Genomic DNA, 14040 nt, shown 5'->3' on the forward strand with positions numbered 1-14040 from the left:
ATATGGAGATACGCAAGACTTGTTAATTTGCTCTCAAAAGGATACAGATAAAAGCAGATGCTGGGGGGCAATAAATTATACTTTTTGTACATTTTCTATAGTGGGTTTTTTCTGTAACCCTCCTAGTTGACACAGAATTTCCTTTGCAGCATTATTTATCGCCAGCGACGTTGCTAGGCTGCCTGGGAGGGCAAAATGGAAAACTTTGTGAAGTACACTTGGAGAGGGCTCTTTTAAACCAGATGATTTGTGAGTACGTCTTGGAGAGCAGGGAGTATATTTTAGATATGTTAGCTGTCTTGTAGTGGGCTTTTATGCAGTGAATGAGAGACTCTGGAAAATGTTCCTTATATAGGGAGTGTTACCAAGATATATTTGAGTTTTTCACCAGTCCAGGGGCTGTCATGTTTTCAGCATGAAGGAAGATCTCTGGCTTCTCTGCTTGAAGGCTATATCAATACTGGAAATGTTGGAAAACAACTGTTAATTTTGGGTTCACTTCTTATAAGAGATTAACTTTTAGAGACCACCCACACCTCTCTTCAGAAATCCAGCCACATGCTGGAGCACTGGAGGTATCGGAAACCATTAGTCACTTGTGGACATTTTAGGGCCTGAATGACTGGCACTGAAAGATTTTAATGGGAACTTCCTCTAAGCCGGGTCTGGTGGAAGTACTCACACCTACTGCTGCCTGGTGCCAGCTGTGGCATCACTTGGCGTCTGAGAAAAGCTGTGTCTGTGGTGTGGCACTGCTGACCTGCTGGTGCTGGCTGCCTCCTTAGTTCCACACTCTGGATATTGGGGTTTGAACCTTTATCACATCTTCTGTTTGTCTTTTTGGAAGTGTATCTTAAATGCTACTTTAACACAGTGGTGGCAAGTGGTGGTTTTGCTTTTTTCTGTGTGTTTTTCTTTTCAGTTGTTCTTTCTTGAAATAAGGTCACTTTTAAATACACATATACACACACACAGTTCTGCACACAGCGTAATTTATAATATAAAGTGACCATTTGTATTTGAGCATCTGCAGCCAGCAAGAATCTAATGAAAACTGGCAATGTTTTTTTTTATGCATTGGTGATCACAGCATTGAGATCAGTTGTGCCCCAGCAAATCTGAGCAAAAGTGTTCTGTGCATCTGAGTGAGTGTATAGAATAGGTTTTGCAATAGTAATACATCTGCAGAAAAACAAATAGTAGGATAACAAAGAAAATGCCTAAGAAAAGCTAAGGAAGCAGCCTTCTGGGGAGACTTGGCTGGCAGGAGGCAGAGATCTGCTAACATACAAGCAGAGGAGCCCTGTTTCTGTGTTGTCAGCCCTTCAAAGAGTGGCTGTGCAGCCACTGAGGGGCAGAAAATGGGAAATGCACATGTGGGTCTGAGAGCACAACCGGGACCTGGCCTGCCTTGAGAGGGGAAGGTCCTGACTCGTTCTCAGCTACACCTTGTGAATCACATCTATCTAGATTTAACTGAAATCTAAAAGCTTATGTTGCATTTGGATAATTTTTTGTTCTTCTAAAATGCATGGCATGCACCTTTCATGCTAAGGCATATTTTGCAGTGCTGAGGAATGCCAAGATGGTATGCAGCTCCTCCCTGCAGGATCTAAAGGCACCTCAGCAAACACTGCAGCAGGAAGGTAGGCAGTGCTATGGTGAGCAGGTGAACATGTGAATAAAAATCTGTCCCAGAGCCTTGCACCACTCAGGTTGGTGGGAGGTTCACTGCTGACCTCAGTACCAGAAGTGTTAACTGCTGAGATAGCCCTTAGAACCAATGCAGTCTGATGCAAGAGGTCCACTTTTTGTACCAGTGGGAAGGCATTTCATTTGACCAAGAAGAGGTCCATTTTTGTTCATTTTATCTCTGCTTTCAATTTCACATGTGGAGGGTGGGCAGGGGAGGGAACAAAATCAACATAACATTTGACTTAGACAACACATCGAATGACTGGTAGGTAACATATTGATTTTGTGAAAATTATAGAGACAATCATACATAAGTTTAGGGTGGAAGGGACCTGTATAGGTCCCTTGCTAGTCCAACCCCATACTCAACGCACCCAAAAAAACTGAAAATAAATATTAACATGACAGGTCATCCAGAGATAAGATGGAATACCTACCAGTGATTGTAGACTTACAGTGGAATTGCAAATTTGGCCCAAGAATACTGATAGGTACACTCAGAAGTTACTCTTTGAGGAGTATATCCACGTTTGTTAGCTGCAGAGTACATTTGTAAGCATTGGAGCCAGCTGGTCACCCTGACAGACACTGACAGCAGAAGGGGTCCTACCAACACAATCTGTGGGGCAGAGCCAGAGAGCATACCAGGGCAGGACAGGCATGACACAATCTGAGTGTGTTGCTTGGACTGACTTTATTTTTGGTGGAGAAAGAAAGCTGCTTCCACAAAGTAAGTCACTTATGTCAAAGACTGGCACCTACGAAAGATGAACCAAGCTGGCCCCCAGACTTGCTTGTCTTCTTCTCTTCTGGCTGTGGAGGGCATTAAATGACTGGTTCAGAGTAGATACCTAATCTTTATGTAGCTGAAGTGCAAGGGATGAATCCTGCCTTTTGGGATTAAGGAGACATTGAAGAAAGTTTTATCTTTCTCAGGGCTTCTGTGGATGGGGAATGAGACAGTGGACTTTCGAGTAATTTTCCCAGAAATGTGCAAAGCTGCAAAATTTCAGAACTTATTTGGGAATCCTCAGCCATCAATAACACAGGCAATAGCGAAATAACAGCAGGACGTTTTACTTTTAAATGTTTCTCATAAAAATGAAGGGAGCAGATTGTTTATATTAACCTTTCTGGGAAATGCAATCAAATTGTCCTTGAAAAATGTTAAAGAAGAAAAACACAAGCATGACTTTCAATAGCCCTTAACAATCTGTGAACCGGCCCGTTGCTAACTGTCACACACAATGTACATTTTGTTTAGTGATTTCTGTTACACTGCCACTCTCTATGAAAATGTTTAAAAGAATAATTCAAGCTGCATGATCCCAGGTGCATAAACACAGTCTCCTCAAACCAGCAGAGAAACTGCCGAGTCTAGCAGGATTGTCAGACCCACGGGTCAATTCAGGGACTAAGAAAATCATTTCCTATTTCCCTTCATGGATTTGGTGCATGCTGGGATCAGCCAGTCTAGAAAAATAAAAAGGAGCTGTGTCTTCTGCAGCAAAAACAGAGCTGGGAAATGAAAGATGCCTCGAACCCTGGCCAATTCTGCCAAAGCAGGATGGGGAAAATGCTCAGTCCCTCCCAACCGAGGCTCACAGCAGTTGTTTCTACCGCACTGTCTTTTCTGCACAGCCATGTCCTGCCTTGCTGACAAGGGCAGGAGTGGGACTCTGGCCCTGCTCTGGGTGGTGGCGGTTAAAAGCTCACAGCCAGGCTGGAAAACTCCATTTGAGTCCTTGTGCTCTTGGCTCCCTGCTTTGCTTTTTTCATGGCTCTTAACTGCTTTTCAGAAGCCTTCAAAGGCACCCAACCTTTCCACTGACAAAGCAAGTAGGCTTAAGTGGAATTTCAAGTCTTAAAGCACTGCTCAGTACCCTCATAGGAATGTATGTTTTTTCCTTTGACTGAAGCTTGGGGCTTCCCTTCTTAAGTGGGAGAAGTAAGTGACTAAAAAAGTCCCATTTGGCCATTTTTGATAATGTTCAGGTGAGGTTATGGACAATCCTGCAGGACATAAAACTGGCCAAAATGCAATTGCTGATCTCCGCCATACCACATTATACAATCCCTAAAATTCTTGATCTTTTCCTCATTCTTCCTCTGTTTTTTTTTTTTTTTTTTTTTTTTCACGGCCAGTCTTCTTGCTCCTTGCTTTGCAGAGGCTTGGATATGCGAAGAAGTGAACAGTAGTAAAGCGTGGAAAAATGCACAACTTGCAGTGATCCCTCAGTGAGGGTCAGAAGGGAAATCTGTGGCAAATCACAGTTTCATTTTTCCTTTTAACGCTCTGCAAAATGAGATATGAAAGGCAGAAAAAAAGAAATGTCAAAACTAAGCAAAATTTTATATGTATATTATATCAAACACAGTAGCAAAGTCAGCAAGAGAGAAAAAGACATTAGAAAAAGAGCAACTCATGAACCTAAGTAAAATGCTTCAATTTCAAAAATTCTGCAATGGAAAGGTTTCAGTTTTCCTTCATCTTAAGAGTTGTTTGTCCATCTCCTTGCAGTTCAGTACCGAACTCCAATTCAAACAGCACATAACCTCTTGGAAACCAAACACTCTCTCAGGAGAAGGAAAGAAATGCTGTGGTCTTTCGTGAATGCTTGCATCATTGAGAAGGCCACAGAATGAAAGTATTTCCTGTGTGTAACATATAATCCATTCACAGTCAGATAAAACAGTTTCTCGTACGAATTAACAGGATACTTTTGGTTTCTATAGTATCCATGCTATTATGATTTTAATATAATCAAAAACTGCTTAAGCTCTGAGGCATATTAGTGAGGATAAAATGAAACACATTTGCAGAAATTGATCTATTTCAGATCAGCAAATGGAAAGCAGAGGAAACAAGTTTATCTGCTGCTTCTACTGTCCTCATCTGCTTTACACTGGCAAAACATTAACACTGGAAAAGCAGCTTGAAAAACGTTAAACATTTCCCCATAGAAATATTTGACTGTTATGGGAAAAATCCCAAACCAGAGATTTATGGCTTGAATCCTCCTATCTGGAACTACTCAGGGTGGTGATATGTGAACTACAGGCGGTTTACATCTGTATTATCCTTTAAGAATATGCTTCCTGCAAGACCACATCTTCTATGGCATAATGGGAACGCTCAGTGAGATGGGGGAGGCAGAACATGGGACACAGACATGTAGTGAAATGTTGCACACATACAAGGGTCTCACCAAACTACAAGTAATATGACAGTTCAGGGACATATTTAATGGCAGAAATATTTATTTCCTTGCTTGTTGGCCAAAATCTGATTTTATTTTCAGTTTTAATTAATGAATAGTCCAACTTCAAAAAGAATCAATTTCTTCTGCAAAATACTCTCTCTTCTGTACACCACATTTTGCTTTTCAGAACTCCTAGAAGTACAGTTTACAAGCCTTACTTTTCTCTCCATTCCATGTGCCTTTTAACAGTGGTTACTGTTAAAACTTAGTAGTAACAGTAGTTACTAACTGTTACTGTAGTGGATACTAGGCAGCTAGTGATCTGATCTAATCCGTTCATGCTGTGGCAAAAATTGGTAGGATCCACATAGAATTGACAATCTGTTTCTTGATTGGTTTGCTTGTTTTCCCAAATCTAATTTTTCTTCTGAATTTCGGAAGAGCAGGAGCAGATTGGATTTGGGCTCCGCTTGATCTAACCAAGAAGCCTTGGATTTTGATCCACATTCTTGATAAGAAAGAAAAGAAAAAGAAGCCAGCTTTGGGAATGAGTACCTGCCTAGTTTACAGTGAGTTCCAGCTCAGTGTTCCCTTTCAGCACAGGAGCGAACCACAAATGCTTGAGCTGCAAAAAGCTTTCTTAAAAACAAAGAAAACAGACACACAGGCATGACGAAAACTACTCCAGTTGTCTTAGAAAGAAAGGGCTTTCTGGCCCCAAAGGATACTTGAGGATTTATTCTAAACCTTTATCAACTTGTTCTGCATGATTTAGCTGCAGTGGAAGCCTGATGTTGCTGCACAGCCTATTACACCTACCTAAAGTGACCCTAGCACGGTTAATATACTGCAACAATCATATTTTTCACAGAGTTTTACTGCTGTTGACAGCCACTGGATTGCAGGCTGTTGCCCCAACCCCATGTCATCTTTGTGCTGCCATCGCACGTAGCAGTAACCTGCACTGTAGTGCTTTTGTGTGCATATGATCAAGAGCAATGAGTGGTGGGAGGTGCATTGGTGTAACATGAACACAATCTCTGCAGGATTAATGATATTCTTGACTTCCACAGTTACTCCTTTACAATTAATGATGATTTTGATTTATCTCCCGCCTTTACGCGTACTTTGGGGTTCCTGGCTACACCTTCAGGAGAAAAAAAAAATTATGCGGAAAGAAATGTTGAGTTTTTCTCTTACTAATTTCTGTCACAAAATGGAGCTGAGAGAGAAAAATCAGTAGCTTTCAAACACTATTACCTTGCTAGTGATAGCTCTCATCACATGACAGTTCTCAAACTGATAAGATGTTCTGAACAGCCAAAAGAGGTTTTTCAGTGCCCCAGCTCTGTCTCTTCAGCTTGCACATGTTTTCAAACATAATTTCATGCCTGCTTTCTGACAGCTCATTAAACAAAGGCCTCTTGGTACATATAGTGCCCATCTTCCTGCTGAGAATGTAACATATTTATGGTGTTTGCAGATTGCTGGCTGTTTGCTCTCCTGCTTCGCAGTGTCCTGCCTGCCAAATGCTTATCAGTGTAGCGGAGGTGACAGTCTTCCCCATTTGTGTAGGTAGCAATGGTCGTGTGTTTGACCCTTGGAGGCAAGAAGCAATATGATTAGAAGAAGCTCTGCAAGCAATAGATAAAAGCAATCACGCAAGGAGAGACAGTGAGGAAGAGCTCAGGGGAGGAGGCTGATGTTGTGGAAGCTGATAGCTTGCATTCAGGGAAAGTGCTGGCAGTTAGTTAGCGAGACAGCTGGTTACATTCAGACCTTGTGGGATTTCAGCTTCAGACAAAGCAAACAAGGATTCGGGAGCACTGAGAAGCTATCTGGAGTGACGTACAAGGGCAATCAAACCTACTCACTTCTAATTATCTGCCTCTCTCCTGCCATTAAACTATCATTATTATACATTCAAACCAATAAAGTTTAGTGAATTTAGCACCTTCTATTTTCTTTAAAAGCTGGTGCCAAAACTCTGTTTCCCTTCCTAATGGAACAGATGAAGACATCTTTAAGCCAGCCGCTACCATTCATCCATCTGTCCTCTGAGGGCAGCAGGGGATGAGGAGCAGGTTTCTGCCTGTACCACCACCAGCAGCTGAAGTATCTGTTCCACTTCACCAGAGTAACAAAAGAGCTAATCGGGTTTTGTTTTTTTAGAGAATTTTATTTTCTTTTTAACTTCTTGTCAAACCTATCACCAGTCAGTATCAAAAGAAAACGCAGTGGCAGCTCTGTTCAGCTGCCAAAACCTAATCAACACAGAGGAGCTTTCGAGTGGCTGTCAGGCAGGATTATGATATTAATCCTAACTATGTGCATGTTCCAGGAAAAGGAGCATCACTTTAACTAAAAGTCAGAGGGTGACAGGTAATGAAGGACAAATATTTTACAGCTCAAAGGATGTTTCTGTCCCCACATTAGGTGAACTGTCTAATTACAGCTGAGAGAAGCAGCAGCACCTGTGCATGTGTGCTGCTATCTAACCACATCTCATACAAATAAACAGGTACTGAGTCAGCCCCAGCACAAACATAAGGGTTCAGGAAACATTCAAGCCACGAGGGAGCAATGTTTGTAATTTAGTAGGCAGCTCTTCTTGCTCTGAGTCAGTAGTGAATCAAGAGTTTTAGGACCCTCCTCTGCCATGGAGGGTCACTTCGGGATTGGACACAAATTCAAGGCTCCACATAGTTTTTGCCTTTAGTGACAAGGTGGCATTATTTACAGTATCAGTCAAGCAGAATGCTGGGTCTGACTCCCAAATGGAAAGATGAGCAACGTGACTGGCAGATAAAATAATATGGGTAACATTCCTGGCTTGACTGCAGATAAAATAAGATGGGCTGGGATTCATCAGATTAAACGCATCCTAAATTGGACATCTAAAACAGAACAGAGGAATCATAGCCTATGTTTCTGAATATTGTGCCACTTCTTTCCATGTCTAAAGTCAGATAAGCTGAATCCCATCTGCAAGGACTCCAAGCCCAGTATTCCAAGACAGGAATATCAACATCTGCCTAACAAGTGCTGATGTACTGACAGCCTTATCCTGTCTATAAAGTGCTAAGCATCAGTGCTAGCCAGCCACCATTTGCTTCCCCTAAATAAATTCTGGAGATAGAATCTTTCTTTTTTTTTTCATGGATGCTCACAGTAAAAGCATCATTTTCTATGGAGCTGGTATATCATCAGGAGAGGAGCATTTCTTATCCCAACAAAACTGTTTACAGAAGGAAACAATCTTCCTACATATGAACTTCCTCCTCACATTTCAGGAAGGCAGATTTCCATAGATTACCTCACTAATAAATCCTCAAAGTTGAGGTTGAATCTATAATAATTGCGGTTTTCGGCTACTGTGCAAGACATGGGGAGGATTTGTTGCTCAAGTATCACAGAAAGCCTGGAAGAATGTCCTAGAGTACTGTGATGCAGTACTGTGCAAAGCCAGTGAAATGCTTTGGCTCACAAGGAGTCTTAAAACGATACTCTTGTTCTTTAAGACATTAAATCTTACAGAATTTTTGCCATCTACAGACTGTGGTGCATCATGAATCCCAATTTCTTTTGCAGGACCAAGTAGGGAGGTTCTATTTTAAACATCTGGCCCAGGATCCTTTCTAGACGCTCTGAGTTGTCACTGAACTAAAGGTAAAGAAAATATGTTATTTTAGTGTATGTTTTTCCCTGTGTAATGAGCTACTACATCGGTCAATTTTGTTCTCTGTAATACATCAAAGCAATGGGAGTGCATTAAGAACCAAATGAGGGTCTTGGCCTCTCATCTTCGTTTTATCTCCCCCAATAATAATGAAGCTGGGTTACTTCCTAGAAAATAACAAATTGATATAAACAGCACTGGTTTGCCAGCTACTGTCATTGCTGATGGATAGTACTACAGCCTGAATGGGTTGTCCACACAGCTATTTGTCAGCACTGTCTGTGAGGAGCTCTGTGATAACACACTGTGCTAAATTCACTCTCGTGTCTACAAAGGAATAAAAAATGGCTCATTTGAGTCAATGGATGTCACACAGAGTAAACAACAACAAAAACGGGACACAGTTACATTGCAGCCTCGCCAGAAAGATATCCTTACTGCGGAAGGAGTTGCTGCTTTAGATGCCTGGCAACCCAGATAGACACTGCTAAGGCTAGTTCACTGTTGTTCAGCTATCATTTTGTCAGTAGAGTTGAATATATTTGCTGTTTGCATTCACACACAAAAAAAGTGTTTTTGCATTAATCACCTACATTTCTATTATTGCTTGCAGACACCATTGCAAAACTGGCAATGATCACTCCTTCTAATTCTATTTATATCACAGGTAAAATTTGTTAATGTGTAGATATTTCTTAAAAAACAAAAAAGCTTTAAAATCTGTTCAGTTTCTCTGAATCAAGGTTATTAACTGAAGTCTGTTTGTTGCACAGTTGATGAAGTGGAGGATGTGCGATGCGGAAAAATGAAACACAGGACTCTGCTTATGTGCACCAGGGCACTCCTCACTCCCTGTCTCTTGGCATGCTGTGGGCTTCCTTCATATAACATCCCTTTATACTGTAAGATCAATGCATCAAAATACTGAGTTACATAATGTTGAGTGTAGGACAGGAGCCATCATCAAGCACCATCAGCACTGCAGAGTTATCAACCCCTTGAAAGGGTGGAAGGCCTCCTGGGTGGCAGATAAATAAGAGGAGGCTCAGATGGGATGTTTCAAACATTTTCAGGAATCAATGGGTGCTCTGCCTGTTCTGCAGGGTGATTCACTGTGCAGTTTTCCCAAGGCAGGGTGGATAACACTTCTCCACCAGTCTAGTTATGGCACAGTGTTGCTAAAGGCTTTTAGATTGCTGTTCCTCACAGTCAGAGCTCAGTTTTTAGTGCTAGTAGCACAGCATCTCCTTTCCCCTGAGCATTTGCTTTGAGTTATCATACCCTATATCTTCTGAAGACAGCAAAATGAGAGCTTATTTATAAAACTCCCTATGCATATTTAGTGGTCAAAGACTACTACAGCTTTCACCCAGGCTTACTGAGCTCACCAATTGCCATGGCATCTCAGAAAGTCAGGCAATCCAGGACCAAGTACAAAGAAGCAGACAAACTGGCCACGGCTGAAGTAACATCTTAATTTCCTCCATCTCCAAGTTCTACCTATAAGTCTAAGTGTGACCAACATTCAGTTGTCATGTTCTACAGAGGTTGGAAGGACAATAAAGTGCTGCTTTGGTAATAAATTGCTCAGCATTACCTGGATAGCATATTTGTTCCCAGAATTAGCCTAATTCAGTTGTCGAGTACAAGGCACACTGCACAAGGTTCACAGAGCCTGAAAAAGCTGTCACACTGTATGATGCTATCTTAATTGGCCAAGCTGAAGCGAAAGGCTGAAACTTGATCAGCTGTTGGATTAGGAGACTATGTGAGGAGAAACAAAGAAATGACCCAAAGTAAATGAATACTTCAGTACTAGAAAGGTTACAGCTTGACCACACACATTCTTTAATAATGCATTTCCAACATAAACAGAGCCACAGGCACTTGGCATAGAAGACAGCTTCTCTTTTTTGCAGGTCATCAATATACCATGTTTACATTGTCAGCCTGGTCTCAACAGTGTTAAATTATAAATTAGACTCAGTGCAAGAAGAGATGTAAACACTGATCTGTATACTATATCAGCCAGAACATAGGCTGAGCAATTCCATCCCTTTCAGGTAAAGACTTTAAAGGGAAGCTTGGGAAAAGCTGGAGTCTGGAAAAGTTTCAAAGCAAATCTTTAAAGGTATTTGGGGCATCGCTTGGGAACAATTTCAGCTAAGCGTCATTTTGTAAGGATGTCCTTGGAGTAGCTTGCATTCAGTGTATGGTGAAACTACAGCTGTCTCTTATGGACAATCATCTGCAGCATACAATATTGAAACATCAAAATGCCAGTGACAGCATTGGCGACAGGGGCCAGTTATTCTAGTTTTTTTAGATTAACAAATGATGACAGTCTTCACAATACCCAGCTGGAAAGCAAAGCAATTGCTTTGGGAATGCAAGGAAGGACAGGCAACAAAAACATCTGGAGAAAGCACAAATATTTTCTGTTTGGACTGTGACCTGTAGGTGACAGCAGAAATCCCTTGGTTTCTCTCTATAGAGATTTTATCTAATGAAAAATTAATAATAAATATTTCCTGAAAATTAATTATGAAATTATATTGATACTGTAGGAGAAAAAAATATCAGCCAGTTGAAACTCTGGAGAATTGTTGCTTTTGTAGATATCTGGGAAAACCTTTGAAACACCAAGTTTTGCTAAGTTTTTGCTAAGATTCAAATCCTTCTGTGCACAGTAAATATGCAGAAGGAGAAAAGCAGAAGCTCAAATGAAGCTTCAGTGTTACATAAGATGAACCAAATGCAAAGACAACCCACACAGTACTAACATCAAGAATCACAGAATCATAAAGTCATTAAGGTTGGAAAAGACCACCACGACGATCTACTCCAACTGTCAACCCATCCCCACTGTGCCCACCAAAACCATGTCCTTCAGTGCCACTTCTACATGTTTCTTGAACACCTCCAGGAATGGTGATTCCTCCATCTCTCTGAGCAGCCTGTTCTAATAACTCATCACTCTTTCTGAGAAGAAATTTTTCCAAATATTCAACCCAAGTGAACCAGGCCAACATCTCAGATATATCTCCAGTTTAATTTATTCTCATTGATAGCTAATGATATCTGATGTTGGGACACACTGTGAGGAAGTATTTGGGCAGCTTTGCTAGGGGAGACTGTTCCTGCACTGGAATTTGGCATGGAATGTGCTTAAGGGCAAGCTCAATGTACTGAAATGGCCATAGAGCCCTTGTAAGTGGTCACCTCTAAAGTGCCATTCCCCTTTACATGAGCATGGTGTGTATGCTGGGAAGAAGAGAGACTTTGAGGGATTTTTTTTTTAATATTAATCTATGCATTTCCTATGGTGCCAGCCACATCACAATACATGTAACTGGTACAGGAGAGGAGTAGTGCACACCTGAGCAGCATCCTCAAAAATTCCTGTTTTTAAAAAATCCATTTGTGAATTACAAAATATAAAGTCCTTGTAAGAACTTTCCTGCTATTTTGTTTTGGCAAATGTGTAGATCTGTATCAGAACTTAGCCTGTTCTATACATTTTCCTGAGATTTTTTTTTTTTCAGCTAAACAAATGATATGACAATTACAATGTGTTTATCAAGATTTTAGACTTCAGACTTCCTTTTGCTCTTTCCTACCCGCCCAAGCAATCAGCAAAATAACCAGTGAAAATTTAAATAAAAGGAAAGTCCCTCTACTTCCTATGATCTCCATCATCTGTCTGACAGGGGTTTGAGTCACTGATGTTTGCTTTTCTTTTATTTTACCCACCACTGACACTAAAGCTAATTGGAAGGGTTTCTGGTGTGCACAGGAGCCTGGGAACAAAGAGCTGTTGGTAAGCCTGATTTTGGACCCTGGATTCACATCCATGTTCCTCTGAGAAGCTGTGCTCAAATTTGCAATCATGGCAATTGTGGCCATTCTGCCTGTAAAGGCAAGGCTCAAATGTGAACCAGTGATGTCCTCTTCCTGCCAGAATGCGAACGTGTTCACTCGTGGGTAGAGGAAGGGTAATTGCCAGCCTGCAGGCAATGAGTGTAATCAGGGATTTGGAGCCCCAGCCTGAATTTGCATTGCAAGCTAACATGCTAGTACACAGATATTCTTCCTCCGAGGTCAGGAGTGGTTTCACTTTCTGGGGTTCAAACGTCTCTAACTGTAGTGATTTGTGGGGAATCATATCTTCTTAGTCCTTGAGAATCATTTTTTGGTGGTCCATTTTTGAGCATGTAGTTTTTGTCACCCGCACACATGAAGAAGCAGATTTGGGGCACAAAAACCCATACATGCTTAAGGGAAGCTAGGCAGTAAATCCCCGTGGAAATGCAGCTCACAGTAACAACGTGGGTAAGATCACCCAAGTGCACAAATTGTTATTGATCTAGCTGGGAATCTGATCAAATGTATTTGTCTTTATTACCAATGCAGTGAGTGCATTGGATGGGGAGGTGATTTCATTTACTGCTGGTTGTGTTAGGGCAAATCTTGCAGACCCTGAAATGCAAGTGAGTTGCACTTGTTCAAAGCCTGTGACCCTTTTGGAGTTTCACCTACTGACTGATTAGTTGTAATGTTTTATAAAAAGGAGCTGAAAGGGTGTCCAGTGAATATAAGAATTATTCAATTCCCTGTAACTGGTAAGTAGTGGTATCATACTACACTTAACAGTAGCAAAATTTCTTATCCTGTAATGAAAAGCAGTCAACACCTTCCATGCAAAATAGTTAAGACCAATACAATAACAGATGAGTCACATGTCATTATTTTCCAAACATAACATTTCACACATGGCAGTGAAATTAGAGTTAGCATACAAGTTACAGCTGTAAAAGCTTTGAAGAAACCTGATGAACAAAACATATTCCTACTTGAGAAAATGGAAACATCCACGCTTATAACACTGGCAAGACCTGGATGAAGACCAGTGGTCAGTGGCAGGTTGGACCCAGAGGTCACAGCTTCTTCCCCTTACCAGGCACCATTACTCAGTGGCATTTATGAAGAGAGATGATTGTGAGAGGACAGCTTTCCAGAGTCAATCGCTATGTTGGAGCTGCATCAAGGCAGGGCGGACCAGTAAATTGCCTTTCCACCCCACAGACAGGCCACAAGGTGGGATTTACAGAAACAGGCCTCTAACTCCTCCAGAAGTAGATCTGAATTGAAGTCGATGGGAATTAGGCACTCACCCTGCTCTGACAATTTGCCTTGACTTCCAGCTTGTTGCAGTGACTTTCACTTTATTGCACCTCTTCAACCTGCTTTCAGGTAAATCCATATCGTCCAATCCTTACCTTCCATTTCTCATTTTACAGGTTCCTGATAATAGCTATGTGATGAAGAAAGCTTCACTATCCTTTTCTTTAATCCAGCTAAGCTCCACCCCTCTGCAGAGCTCTGGTTTCCAGGTGAAATCTCACAACCAGAGGGCCTCCCAGAGAGCCCATTAGTAGTGCTGTCTTTGCAGCTGGGGAGGTC

The 14040-nt window shown here is 41.4% G+C and overlaps 1 long non-coding RNA gene across 1 annotated transcript in view; it reads right to left on the reverse strand.

Annotated features, from left to right (window-relative positions):
• Positions 1 to 977: 977 nt before the first annotated feature.
• The window catches only part of LOC149917484 (uncharacterized), a 158773-nt gene continuing 145710 nt past the window's right edge, over positions 978 to 14040 (reverse strand). The window contains exon 3 of the long non-coding RNA XR_016467743.1: positions 978 to 3991. This is a non-coding gene — a long non-coding RNA (uncharacterized LOC149917484). The remainder of the gene's footprint in view (positions 3992 to 14040) is intronic.

This window comes from Phasianus colchicus, chromosome 6, assembly GCF_987193195.1.
Source record: "Phasianus colchicus chromosome 6, bPhaCol1.hap1.1, whole genome shotgun sequence".
NCBI lineage: Eukaryota > Metazoa > Chordata > Aves > Galliformes > Phasianidae > Phasianus > Phasianus colchicus.